This window comes from Schistocerca americana, chromosome 1, assembly GCF_021461395.2.
Source record: "Schistocerca americana isolate TAMUIC-IGC-003095 chromosome 1, iqSchAmer2.1, whole genome shotgun sequence".
NCBI lineage: Eukaryota > Metazoa > Arthropoda > Insecta > Orthoptera > Acrididae > Schistocerca > Schistocerca americana.
This window is the reverse complement of record NC_060119.1, coordinates 286923439-286938628: the sequence shown is the minus strand read 5'-3', so window position 1 is coordinate 286938628 and position 15190 is coordinate 286923439. Positions and strand designations below refer to the sequence as shown.

Below are 15190 nucleotides of genomic sequence, written 5' to 3'. Positions count from 1 at the left end.
TACTTGGTGTTCGTTCAGTCAAACGTCAGCACAAGGCATGGCGTTTCCATATGTTACTGATTCCTACCTACGCTATTCGCAACACAGTTTGCAGACTGTATCTACATATACCACGGAATGTACTTGCAGAATAATATCATTATAAGACACACACTTTAGAAAATACGAGGTCATAAACATTGCGATGTGTAAAAACTTTCTTTTGCTTAAAATGGAGCGCAAATTCGCACACTATATTCATCCAGTATTCCATAATGTGTGCACTTCCAACGGATTGTAATTTCAAATCATTTCTAAAGTTTTCCTGCTTATATGATTAAAGTCAAATATTTGACCCATCAACTAATTTGTACTCGGACGTTTGAAGTTGTTTTATACTTCTGTGTTAGATTTTTCAAAGAATCGTGATTATTGATCCTTCCCTAATCACAGCTTGTCCCTGGTCGTCAATGACCTCATCGTCGATGGGACGTTATATCCTGACCTCTCGATACATTTTTAATGGTGTCATTCCTTCTTGACGAATTTAACGAAATTGGTCGTACCGAAGAAGCAATCCCGCAGAAAGCGTGACGTCAACATTGTCGTTGCCACTGCGTTTCCGAATCTCTTGTATCAGGCAGAGAGAGGTTCTGTGCCCCGGATTGAGTCTAGTGCCCTCGTAGCGGTGTAAGTAAAGTGTTGCTAACAGCCAGCTGCGGAGTACGTGGGCTTCAATACGCGGCGGCCACCTGTTAGCGGCCCTGTTGATGAAACGCCGGCTCAAATAGCCACTCGTGGAACGCAAACACTGGGAGCCGGCCGACTGCGCTTGTCTGAGGGAACGCGAGCATGCTGACGCAGGCGCCGGCCGCCGCTGTCGTCGCCGCTGCGGCCGCAACGCTGACTGCGCTTCTCGGTGGGAAACGCCCTGCTCTCACCTGTCACGTCCGTTAATTCGTTTTTTCTGGTACACGGCAGGAGATTCTTCAGCATTTGTAACTGACAGCGCACTTAACGCCGCATTGGCTAGTACTAAATGAGCAAATACGCCGTCGGAAGGCGCCGTCTGGCTTACAAAACGTTAGAATGTAGCCTCAGCAGAAATTAACTAGCAATAGAGATAGCTGCATTCCGTCGTCGTAGTCAGGCTTCTATCACCCACTGCTTGATATAGGTCTCTATAGACTTTTCCGTACATTACGACTTTTAGCTTCGTTGGGCTTGTTTTCTTTTTGTCGTGAATCTATTTTCCGCTCTATCGGCATCTGAAGTCTTTTGTGTTGTGGACTGGAGGCGTCCACTTCGATGAAAATCTTGCTGCCACTGAAAAAGACCTCCTTCGGGGACTTACAACGCAAACCAACGCCTGTGGGGAGTGCCACTTCAACGGTTAGTGGTCTTCTAATTGACCAATTTATTACAGACTTTGATTCGTGTGTCCTCAGTGACGGTTCCTCTACCCACTTAAGTGTCGCTCACGGCACCTTTACTGCTATCGATCTCACGATCTCCTCTCTGCTCTCCCGGCCTCCCTTACATTTGTCACCCACGATGATCTTCGTGACAGTGGCCACATTCCGGTGGTTTTTACCTTTCCCCTGCCGCCGCCAAGCTGACAGATCCCCCGTTGGGCATTCCGCAGGGCCAATTGGCCTTTATGTATGTCTGCTGTGCCCTTCGACACCTCTCTCTCGTGCAAACGTATCTGCCAATAGTCTTCATGGTGCTGACACTGTTCTCCCACTAGCCAAAGGTCCCCCTCGTCGTCGACCGGCACCGTGGTGGACAAAGGACGTAGCAGTCGATGTCCAGTACCGCCGACGGGCGCTGTAGCGGTTTAAACGACACCATCCACTGACCAACCTTCACGCTTTTAAGCGTCTCCGTGCTGCCGCTGGTTACCTTACTAAGCAAAGAATAAAGGAATGCTGCGCGCGTGATGTTTCCTCCCTAGGGACGTATGCCTCTTCATTGGTTGGTCCAATCTCTGTAGCTTTCTGAGCTGCCAGCGACAGTCAGCTGTCCAGGGTGTTAACCTCCAAGGTGCTCCGTGTACTGATCTATTGGTACTTGCAGAACACCTCGTCGCCGTCCTCTTCCTACCCTGCTACTTTCCTCCGGCAGAAACGCCGAGTTGAACGACCTTCATTTTCAACCTCCACCACGCTGAACCCTATAATGAACCTTCACTGAATGGGAATTCTTGCAGACTCTTACCTCTTCACAACACATGACCCCCAGGCCCGGATTCCATCCACAACCAGATGATCCAACACTCAGGGTCTTCAAACGCATTTGGCTCATGGGTGCCTGCCCCTCGCAATGGTAAGACAGTGTAGTTAACCCGCCCTTAAGCCTAGGAAGAACCGAACATCTCTCGACAACTGCTGCCAGATTAGGCTGACGAACGTACTTTGTAAACAGCTTGAGAGGATGGTCAGCTTCAGATTATCTTGGGTACTCGAATCTCGAGGCCTTTTATCCTCGTATCGGTGTGGCTTTAGGACAGGACGATCTCCAGCTGATCGTTTACTCAGATTGGAAACAGCAATCCGACAGGCTTCTACTAACTGCTGGCACCTTTTCGCGGTCCTCCTTGATCTACATAAGACATACGACATGGCTTGGCGCCATCACATTTTAGCTACTATCCATGACTGGGGCTTTCGCGACCCTCTTCAGATTTTTATCCGCAAGTTTTCATCCCATCGGCTGTTCTGGGTTTAAGTTGGCACTTCACTCAGTGCCCCTCGGATTAAGGAGAACGGTATCCCACAGGATTCTGTGTTAAGTGTCATACTACTCCTCATAGCCACCAATGGTCTTGTAAACTCTGTTGGGCATCAGCTTACTCTGGCGTTTTATGTCAACGGTTTTTGCATGTGGCGCAATTCCCTCATTGTAGCATCTGCAGAGCGCCGGCTCCAAGACGCCATCCTACTACAGGCCTCTGCATGGGCCGTCTCCCAAGGCTTCGTTTTCTCCCTCCAAAACGCAGGTTATGCATTTTTGTCATCGACCCACATTACACCCCGAGCCAGAGCTTTACTTTGGCGACCACCTCCTAGATGTTGTAGCATAGTCCCATGTTGTAGCAAGAGTCCCAGTTCTTGGGCCTTCTTTTGGGTAAAAAGCTAACATGGCTGCCCCACATTCGCCACCTAAAGACTACATCTATGCGGAAGCTTAATGTTCTCCGCCTTCTGGCCCACAAATCTTGGGGTGCAGACCGTGCTACTCTTCTCAATCTTTACTGTGCTCAGGTCGTGTTCAGACTAGATTATGGCAGGCAGGTGGCTGAGTGACTCCTTCTGCTCTGAAAATACTTGACTCTGTTCAACTTTGTGGGGTGCATGTGGCTTTTGGTGCCTCTCGCAGTAGTCCTGTTGACAGTCTCCTCACAGAAGAAATGATTCCCACTCTGCAAATACGTCGGAGCCAACTCCTGGTTTCTTACACAATCGCCATTCGCCGATTCCCTGACCATCTCGTGTACCCTGTCCTCTTTGCAAATGGTGGGGGATGTCTCCCTCCTGATAACTATCAATAGGTGGGATGGACAGTCCGAATGTTTCTCACTTCCCTCTGTCGGGATCTCCATTCCACCCAATGGAATGCGTCCCGTGTACGCCCTCACCCCCCGCCCCCCGTAGATGGTGTCTAGACCACGGATAAGGATCGACCTATTCCAGGGTCCTAAGGTCTCTGCCTCCCTTATAGTCTTTTAGCATCTTGTACGTTCCATCATTGCATTGTTCCACGGTGCCACCATCTTGTACATTGATGGTTCTAACACGAGAGATAAAGCAGGATACACTCACGTACCGTACTGGCTTAGAACACCGTTTATTGCAGGGACCATGTAGTGTGTTCACAGCAGAGCTGCTAGCCATTTACAGGATCCTCGCTCCTTTTTGTTAATCAGGCCTCCCTCCACTGTGTGTTGATATGTACCGATTCAAAAAGCAGCCTGCAGTCTTTCGACCGATGCCACTCTCGTCACCCTTTGGTCTCTGCTATCCATGATCTTACCTCTGCTCTTGGCCGTACTGCCTGCTCAGTTGTTTCTCTGGGTCCCAAGTCATGCAAGCATCCCAGGGAATGATGTGGCTGATCGTTTGACTAGAGACGCAGATGCTTACCCCATTCCCTTTCACGATTCCAGCCGCGGATATACGGATGTACGTTAAATCCCTCTTTGCCCAAAAGTGGAATACCATGTGGTGTGTTACAGCTCTCAATAATAAATTTCACACAGTCAAAGAGACTACTTCAGTTTGCCGCTCTTCCTTTGGCTCCTCTCTGAAGGAGTGGGCTGTTTTATGTCGTCTACGCATTGGTCATTAATACACCACCACCACAATGTAGTTGTGGAGCCAAACTGACGGTATCCCTGATCTTGGTGGAATGTCCCTTTCTTTTGGCCCTTTGTGCTAAGTACAGTCTTCCAGATTCCTTAAACTTAATATTAGCAGACAATTCACGGATGGTTGATCTGGGCCTCAGTTTCCTCCGTGAAAGTGGTTTATATTTCCAGGTATAAGGTTTTGTTTTGCTTCTGGAGCAGTGGCGGCAGGGTGGTTGTGGCTGGGGCCTCTCTTCCAGTTTCCTCTGTCTGGGACCCATGACCACTCCCCCTTGCAAAGACCTCTCTTTTATCCCTTTGTTTTCCCAGTTTAGACGTGGGCTACCATTTTATAGCTTCTACTGTGTGTGTTTTGACTTCCTCGTTTTATAGTGACTCCTCTGACTGGATACGTCCACTTCTAGCGGACACACTCTCTTCCACGAGTGAGTTTGGAATCGCGGAACTGATGACCTCGCCGTTTCGTCCCACACTCAATTAATTAATTAATTAATTAGTCAATTAGTCTGTCAATCGAATAATAAAATATATTACCCAACGTTGGTTATAGCAATTGTAGAATGCAAGTTTAGCTTATCTGCCGTGCTTTGACTACAATTTCATGAACACGTCTAAGTAATGTTTCCTGAACTAAAGCCGGAAGAAAACTAATCCTCTGTCTTGGTGCACCATTCTAAGAACAGTTCGAAACTAGGCAGTACTCAACTAAATCTCTAGACAGGAGATTTCTGTCCATACACGATAATTCTATTCACTGTTCTGTTTTTGGTAAAGACTAACCACTGTCTATCGGCAACTGTTTCTATCTCCCTCGAACGGCACGACGAACGTTCTGCAGAAATTCCCTAACAAGATTGAATGACTTACTACTTCCAGCGAACAACTTCTGCTCGTGTCCAGTTACTTCGGCGAGCATCTCTTCATGGTAGCGCAGCTACTACAGGGGCGTGATTCTCGCGAGCAGCGTGAATGGTTTGCGCGCGGCGATGTTTCACGTCTACGGCACTTCTGGCACTAATTGTCGCAAACTCTTCTTGTGTGTATCTCAGAACAACACATTATCACAAAGATTTAAACACAGAATCCTCTAGTCAGTCTCCTACCATTTAGTTTCCCTATACAATCGGTCCATGTCCATTGCAGTTTCGCAGCAGTTCCTACCACGTTCTCACCTCCTTGACTCACATTCGGGAAGAGATCGGCTCAAATTCCCGCCCTACAATCCAGATTTAGGGTTTTCGTTGTTTACCTATCTCCCGAGGCGTATACCTAGTTAGTTCCTTTAAGAAGCATATGGCCAGTTTCCCCTAATACTTCTCTGCGTTTTCTCTTTCTGTATCTCCTTGTTACGCCCAAAGTTCATCCTTTCGCTGGTTTTTGGACAACCTTCAACTTTTAGACTTCCACAAATTTAACGCTCATGTTTCACGTCCGTGAATTAGTAATGGCTGTATATATTCCGCTTGAGGCACACTGGGAATTACTTTTGGACGAAGCGTTCAGATTTCCAAATCAACTTCAACCCATTTAGCCCTGATTTCTTTGTGTCCATCCGCTTGCTCTTTCCAGTTGTCCTGCCCTATTGTGCTGTTGGCACTCTCATTGTACAGGGTGATTCAAAAAGAATACCACAACTTTAAGAATTTAAAACCCTGCAACGACAAAAGGCAGAGCTAAGCACTATCTGTCGGCGAATTAAGGGAGCTATAAAGTTTCATTTAGTTGTACATTTGTTCGCCATTTCAACCAATAAAGTTTTTGGTCCCTTTTTCTTCGAAGGTGCTACTGTAACTGGACTACAGTATCTGGAGATGTTAGAGAATTGGCTGTTCCCTCAGCTCGAACAAAAAGCACAACAATTCATATTTCAGCAGGATGGAGCGCCACCACATTGGCACTTATCTGTCCGTAACCACCTGAACGTCAACTACCCGAGGCGATGGATCGGCCGCCAGGCAGCCCGTGACAGAGCACTTCATCACTGGCCTCCAAGAAGCCCTCATCTTACCGCCTGCGATTTTTTCTTATGGGGGTATGTTAAGGATATGGTGTTTCGGCCACCTCTCCCAGCCACCATTGATGATTTTAAACGAGAAATAACAGCAGCTATCCAAACTGTTACGCCTGATATGCTACAGAGAGTGTGGAACGAGTTGGAGTATCGGGTTGATATTGCTCGAGTGTCTGGAGGGGGCCATATTGAACATCTCTGAACTTGTTTTTGAGTGAAAAAAACCTTTTTAAATACTCTTTGTAATGATGTATAACAGAAGGTTATATTACGTTTCTTTCATTAAATACACATTTTTAAAGTTGTGGTATTCTTTTTGAATCACCCTGTACATTACTTTATTATGGCTGTTAGGTCGATACTGTTGACTTAATATTCTTGGCAGTTGTCACATATTGCAGAGAACTGATAAAAGAAAAGGCGTCTTATAAAAACGCTGAAATATTGACGTCTGTTCGCAGCAAGATATATTTTGATATTCAGACTACAACATGACATTACTCAAGATTACTCAGCCGTTTTACTTCTTTGCCGCTTGCTTTCTATCTATCGTCAAACGAAAGCCGAATAACTTTTTCTTCGACGCATCTTGGCGTGTCTTTTGTCAGTACGTGTTTTGATGTTGTGCAGTGTAGATTTTGGTCATCCTCCCTGTTTCGTAAAAACTATAGTGATACTCTTATTTCTGTTCCCGATGTTGGACCTCTTCGGAAAATACTCCTAGGGAAGTTGTCAACTCCCGATGCAGGCGACGGAGAGTTACAGGAAAGAAGCAAGTTGTAAAATAAATTGACAGGCATTAAATACAAAACAAAACACCGCATCGTGATAGTCGTGCCGTACTGTTTCAGACATGTATGTTAACGGGGACCCTCGGTCAGTGCAGCGTTTGTATATTCTCGGTCTGGATACATAACGTGGCGTTCGGTTCTGTCGGTATGTGACATACATGCGCAATGTAAATTGACCTTCAGCCCTTGGCTGGTTAGAAATGAATTTACATTGAAACATCAAAGTAACACGTGACCGTTGTCATTCGGTAACTGGACAATACTAATTGGGAAAATTGTTCAGAGCTATGAGCATTACGGTGAATGCGTTTCCGGGGCGCTTTCGTTCCATTCACCTATGATACTCTGTATGTACCTTTGTGGGGAAGGCGGGATTGCAGTTCCTGGAGATAAAATTACACAGTATCTGTTGATGCTTTATGTAGGAGCCAAATGTATTTGTAGATTCGACTGTGAAAACAAGTTCCTGGAGTTCTCTTAAAAGTACGACCCATCAGTGTTATTTGCAATAGCCTTTGTGTACAATCTGTCTGAAGTTCAGCCAATGTAAAGAACGAGTCACTGAAGAAATACTGCTGTGCAACAGACAGCTACAAGCAGCTGATTCAGGAGAGTACTACATGAGATATTTGGCAAAAAGGATTAACATGTGCTTGAAACAGTACGTTTTAACATGGGCTGTGCTTGCAGATACATTCTCCAACATTGAAGTTGCCATGTTGCATGTTCTTCAGTAGGCGAAATGCAAACGTGAAGCCTTGGCGAAGTGATCAGAACACATCAGAATGGAACAGCTCGTGGCAAAGATATGGAAATGTGAGGACAGTGGCTTTCCATCTTAGCCTGCTGTGACGTGGATACACGTAAAAACATGTTCCATGGCTGCATTTTGTCCTTAAATGCGCATACTGTTGTCCTACAGGGATGCGTCTATGATGGTGTCCACACACCATTATTCGTATACATAGTAACTATGACAGGCTTCACGAGACACTAAAACCGTTGTGTAAGTCGACGGATATTTGGCTGTGAGACGGATTGTCTTTAGTGTGCAAAACATGACCATGTGAATAAAATGTCGTGCGGGCCATTGTCTCAGATAGCCTTTCTTCCCTTCCAGTAGTGTGTAATGGACGATCAGAAATCTTCCTGCGACGTATTCGGAATAAAACTTCTCATTGGTGAAAATAATAGACGTATATTCTCGAGGATACAGATTCAAATCCCCGTCTGGCCTTCCAGATTTAGGTTTTCCGTAGTTTTCATAATTCACTTCGGTACATGCCTTAAATCAAGATAAATACCAGGACGGTTCCTTTGAGACGAACATGGCCGAATTCCTTATCATACTTCGCCAATCAATTTGCACTCAATCTCTAATGACATCGTGGACGGTACGCTAAACTCTAACCACCTCCTTTCGCACTTCCTTTCTAATTTTGCGCAGATTTGTAACTTTTGGTGTTCCCTGGTTCCCACCCTTTAACTCTTCTCTCTCTCTCTCTCCCCCCCCCCCCACCCCCCCCACCCCCCCCATCCCTTCTCCGATATTCTAGTTGTAAGTTGTTAGAGGTAGAAGGAATTTGACGAACCCATTGACAGTTGCTGCACTACCGAAATTTCCTCTTGTCAAACGATCGCCGAAACTTACTCCGTCAGTAGAGAATTCTCGTCTTCTCAAACAATGTCATGTTACGTATCAGGGAAGGTTCAGTAATTTTCTGTATTTGTTCCGCGAGTCACTAGGAATAAATACGAGAGACTCTACATCAATTATCACTCTTCAGATGAAAGCAAGGTCACTCGTCCTCAGTTTTTACACATATTCAGTTACTTATTTTGCGATTCGATGGAAAGTAATATGGCTTGATCTGTCTGGATTGACCTGTCAATCACGACAGAAAACAAAAGATATTCTAAAGTGATAGCCAGGATGAGGGTGCGTTGAATTGTCGTCATTTGAAGTGCATTTTACGGTACACATCTCATAGTTAAAAGAGGTTATTACATTTATGGATAAGTCGGCTTCAGTGTAACTCTGTGTACATGCAAAAGTGAACTGAAAATTTAAAAAACACAATTATTTTGCATCTTTTTTTATCTGCTCAAAATGTCTTACTTTTGAAGCAGTTTCCATTTTTCTTTCTACTGGAGACAATGGTTCTTCACACCTCCGAAGTCTTACGTTACGAAGGTAATTACTTCCTTTATCAATGAAATCTTCGTGCACTGTTCAAAATTTTGAAGTTTGGTTAAATAAGGAAAATAAGGTAGAACTAGGTGATGCTTTTTTGTTATCGTCAACTTTGTTTTGGTTGAAACGTTGTTTGACTAGAAGATCAACAGCTTGCATGTTTTTTATACTCTAGCTGGAACAATCCAGTAACGAAACACAATAGGTTAGAGTTAGTTCAATCAGTTTGAGCATAATCTATTAGAAGTACAACCTGGTAATGCACAAATAGTGGGTATCACCCTCACACCACAGCACAGTATGTTCCTAGTTATTTTACGATTTCACGCGTGATCTTCGTTTATGGTTTTGTATATTGCTTGGATTCAGGAGTGTGATAACGGAGTTTCGTGGAGACCATCGTACGCAGTGGTCAGTTTTTGCAAAGGATGTAGTACCCTATATCATTTACGTCCCCTACCTTCGTTTTACGATCATTTCTGAAGTATATCAAGAAAGTTTGAAGCGCTCTCCTTTGTAGTGATCGCGCTGAAACTCTGCATCTGCTGTTACAATATGAAACACACTAATCTAAAACTATAATCTGTAAACACCAGTACGGAGTCATTACGCACTTAATCCAATTAACTTATGCTCTCATAAATGTAAATAAGACGTGAAAGCCAGAGTAATTCAAATGAGAAAAATGAAATACTGTGGCGAACGGTTTTCAGTGACGCGTCACCGGTCTCCTGTGTAATTTTTACACGACTTTACAGAATTACGCATTGTGATTATTGTAAATATGACGTGGTGGTAGGTATGGATAAGTTGCGATTTGACAAGTAACTCTCAATAGCCAATTGTAAGGCCTGCTGCTACGAAATTGGAATCGTGCTGAATTCGTTTCTTAAGTCGTTCTGTGAAGACTGAGATCGCGAACATGGCTTGGGTGTCACGCACGGACTCTGTATAAGTTACCTACAGGACATAAGCATACAAGGCAGTAACTTCTAATGCTGCTGAATTTGATTACTAAACTGAAAAAGAAGTTACTGCGGTACCATTCAGAATTCTGCTGTGGAATAACGTTGATAAGATTGAGCCCTCGCACGGTTCTGAATGCGATGTGCTCGTACAAGTTTAATTTAACAATCAAGATGGCAAAAGTTTCTCAATGGGCCATGGCTGATTAATTCTAGCGCCTCTCACAGAGATGCTCTTCATTCTGACACGTACCTCAAGCACGATGCAACACACTCGAACCATCTTTTTCAGTCGACACAATGCTACTTGTTCCCTATACTGCTGACATTCTTTCAGGATTTTCCGTTTACCCTTTCTGGTCTACCATTATCGAGGTAGTCGGCGTTACATCATTATTATACTACTTGGAAACCGTTGTTGCAGATCCCTATCTCCATGCCCCACACATTAAAGCTTCTGTGTCAACACTGAAGTTGACGCGACGTTAACCCTGAACAATAAGTCGCTTACATTGCACGCTGGTCCGTAATTTTTGTAAATTGACGTGCAGTGCAGATTTGTCTTTCAACGTCCAAAATATCCTACACTTTTTTAGAATCTCAGTTTAGGACTCTTTTATAAACATTTACATCACAATGCGTTGTCACTTAGTTCAGTGTTATTGTGTTAGAGGACGCACAGTGAACAAATCGCAGGAGATGTTTAAAGTGTTCAGTTACCAACAGTGCATACGTGGCAACACCTCAGCATCAAAGTTATCATGTAAATAGTCGTTACGTCGTAAGCTTGAGTACGTCACACATTTTGTGTGTCACCCACAGTGCATTACTGTCAGGAGACAGCAACCCAGTGCCCTGGACTTCGACGCATAACACGCCGTTTAGGAAAGGCATTGTCGTTTATCCATAAAAGTTAACAGCATTTTGCATAACACATGTACCTCATTACGAAACATTGTAAGGTGTGCTTTATGGGACATATGGTCTTTTTATGACCATAGGACTTCGCCTGGTTTCGCAGAATTCCAGAGCACCTCAAAGCCCTAGCCAATAGTTGGCAGGTAGGTATGCAAAACTCCCTTCAGTTTCGTGTTCCAACCTTGAAATACTTGTAAAAAGGTAGCATTAATAAATACCTGAAAAAAGATACAGTATCTAAAAGGGAAGAAAAACGTATCATCACATGGTAGCAAATAAAATACTATCTATGTAACACAGGAAATGCAGTTGAAACTGAGGCCTGCCGCACCAGGTACAAAACGATTCCTGTAACTTGTGTGCCATTGTTCCTTACAGATGCCACGAGAAAGGGATGTGCTGTCATACAGCTTCCACCCGTTCACCTGCACTAACCGTCTGGAAACTAACGCCCAGCTAAATAGTTGCACCGCTTTATAGCTCCACAGTTTTAAGTGGTTCAATGAACGCTGTGTGGATACGTAGGTATTTAACTAGGCCAAGAGGTCTCCTGGACGCATTGCTATGAAACATGTCTGGAATCTGTTCAGGGTGTGCACACCCTTAAATCTTTCTCCGGAGCAATGCCACGAGAAGCTGCCGCTGTCGTCAGAAAGAAAGCTGGTTTCTCATATTAAAAGAGGCTTCTTCGAATCACTGTAATTCGTTGAAGTATAAAACCAACGCCATACAGCCACGCTTGGGTTACCATGGACAGCTGCCTGATGTTATCAGTGATCGGCAATAAAACGCCATAGACAATTTTCGGTTTAACTGTGCCGGAGAAAAATATTTTTCGGTTGAGAGGTCCCAAGGAAGGGTTTGGCTGGGGAAAGTAATAGAAACTATTGCATCAGCTAGAAAACTAAAGCGAGAAGCTATGACTACGTCCTTGGGAACGGTCGTCCATAATACTATCGCTCTTTAAGTAATTCACGAGATTTTAATCTTAGTCTCACACGCCCAGTGATCGGTCTGGTTCCAGAAGCAAATGTGATAAAAAAAAAAACAAATCTCAGATCCCTAGATAAAAAGCACTTTTCCACAGTAAGATATGCTTGTGCTATCATTGAGTACCACCTGCACTGAAGCATATGATACTCAAAAGAACGTTCCCAGATTATTAAAGACAATTTAATCTGTTGTAGCCCAGATATTCCCGTGACAAAAACGGAGAAATCTATGAGAGCAGAATTACTGAACAAGCCGCAGAATGTCCGTCGCGACATTTCCTGTGTTTGGTCATGAAGAGATTATTTGAGAAACAAAAACCTCTAGCGGTAAACTGCTTGGATTTAGGCGTATCGGCTTGGTGAAGCAGGTGTATTTTTCCTTCGGAGAATGCAGAGCCGTTAGGCCCTTTAGCATTTTCAATTAATGAAAGTACTGCCAGAGGAAGTATCCTAATTACGAGAGTCTTAATAATTTTTGCTGCCAAATGCGGTATTGTAAGAGGCAGTTGTTTGTCAGAAGCAAATGTAAAGTTGGGGGGGGGGGGGGGGGGGCTTAGAGCGATGACTTGAACTCCCTTCAAATGTAGGTAGATAATAAGTAAATTGCATAGAAGAAGAAGGAAAATGGTAGTGTCAAGTACCTGGGTGTTCATTAGATTGGGATGTGAAGAAGATGTACATTTTTTTGGAAGTAAGGCATGAGGGGGAGGGGGGGGGGGAGGAAAGGTGGGCGGAGTTGTTAAGAATAACGCCTCCGTGAAGCAGAATTTGCCTCGTGTGATCTATTGTTGAGAGCCGTTGGTGCTTGGCAGCCTCCCAGAATCAGTTAGAAGGAAGAGAAGAAGTCAGTTCAGGCGTGCTGCAAGGTTTGTGTTAGACGACCACCGAACTCAATCGATAACCGTTACACAAACAAGGTCTTTCGAAGAATTGTTGGTAAAATTTGACGACACCAGTAGCAGAGATTGGCTGTACAATGATTCTAAGAATAACGATCACGTAGATAATGTTGTGGAAAAAGCTAACCAAAGGTTGGGATTTATTGGCAGAACACTTAGAAAATGTCAGGTTTACTAAAGAGACTGCTTATGCTACGCTTGTCCGCCCTTTCTGGAGTATTGATGTGCGTTGTGGGATCCATTTCAGATAGGACTGACGAAGCACATCGAAAAAGTTCAAAGAGCAGCAGCCCGTTTTGTATTATCGCGAAATAAAGGAGAGTGTGCCAAAGATATGATGCACGAACTGTGGTGGCAATCATTTAAAACAGAGGAGTTTTCGCTGCGGTACGACCTTCACATGAAATTTCTCTCACCACTTTCTTCCCGGTTTGTGAAAATATTTTGTTTGCGCCCACCTGCAAGGGGTAAAATGATCATTTTAACAAAAAAAAATGAGAAATCAGAGCTCCCACGGAAAAATTAAGCGTTCCTTTTTCCCTCGCGCTGTTCGGGAGTGGAACGATAGAGAAGTAGCTTAAAGATGGTTCGAATAACCCTCTGCAGGCACTTAATTGTGAATGGCAGAGTAATGATACATATGTAGATGTATTCCCTTCAATACATTCTGCAGAAACAGAAAAGTGTGTGCAACTTTTGTTCCGCACACAAACTTCCGAACGAAACGACGCATGGGCGCCGACTGCCGGCTGCGACTTGGTTGACGTATAGAACACTGTATATTCTTTTCTGAAAAGTCATTTGTGGCTAGCCGAAGTGTTACTAACACCAGTGCACCACAAAATAGCAAATTCTAGAAATTCCCGTGAAGGACCAACGCTTTCACGGCATAGCTGACATGCAAGCCAATGTGACGCGCGTGTTTATCATCATCCCAGAGAAAGACTTTTCTGACAGTTTCGCTTGGTTGTAGAGGCGTTTCTTGCATTTTGCTCTGTTGGGGGAGGGGATGGTTGATACTGTAGAACACGTGAAGCATTAAACCAACGGTTTTTTACCTTTTATTAATCCAGTCTCCAAACATTTTGGATTGGTTGGGTATGGTTGCATCTTCTAGGATTATTTGCTCTTGGAATTTCAACAGCAAACTACACCATAATGCAGGACGTCTCTCTTGCAGCGACTGCCACTGACTTTGGCTGAGAATTTTCGTGACGCTTTTGCACTTAATAAATGAAGGTGTAACCAGACGTGGTGCTCTTCTTCGTATCTTGTCTCTTTCTTCAGACAGACTAGCAATGTTAGCCAGCCCCTTCGTGTTGGAACTAAACTTCCCTGAGGAACCTTCAGATGAATCTGTGACATCTGCGTTAACTACGATTAGTTTAATGTGCTCGTTCAGTTTCGCTCTGTATGCACAGTAAGACAGATTTAAAGGCTGTGACTGCTTCCAAGGTTTGTTCTGCAGTTGTGTAATATATATCCGTACTCTGCGAATCACTGTGAAGTGCATGACATAGAGTATTTGCCATTGTACACTTATTAGGGCACCTTTCCGTTCCATCACATGTGGGAAGTCTTATCACGCCTGTAACTTCAAAACCATCGCCGCCGCCGCTCCCCCCCCCCCCCCCCCCCCCCCCCCCCCCTCCCTACAATCTCCAGTTTCGGTTCAGGCACCCGTGTCTGTCTCAATTTCAAGTAGATTGCAGCAGATCTTTCCATCTCTTCTTAGAACTTCCAACATTCCTATTACCTTGATGTATAATTTTGTATATTATTTTAGATCTTCGTTCTTTTGGCATCCGTTGAATGTGTCCATGCCCTTTCTTTCTGTACTTCTCTATTTTCTGAAGTATTCCCATTTCATTCCTTATTTCACTATTTTTTTATCCGAACTATAGGTTTTTGACCAGCAAGAGGTCTTCGGAGACAATATCGTCCAACTCAATCCTCCTCCTGTGACTGGTAGTTAAAGAATCCACGTCTCTGATCCATACATTAGAAGTGGCACTGCCATCACATGGTAAAATTTTAGTACTGTGTATTTTCTAACTTTTTTGAAGAGAAAG

The 15190-nt window shown here is 44.2% G+C and overlaps 1 protein-coding gene across 2 annotated transcripts in view; it reads left to right on the top strand.

Moving 5' to 3' along the window:
* LOC124594509 (nuclear receptor-binding protein homolog) overlaps positions 1 to 15190 on the top strand; it is a 423006-nt gene that overhangs the window by 12135 nt on the left and 395681 nt on the right. The window lies entirely within an intron of this gene.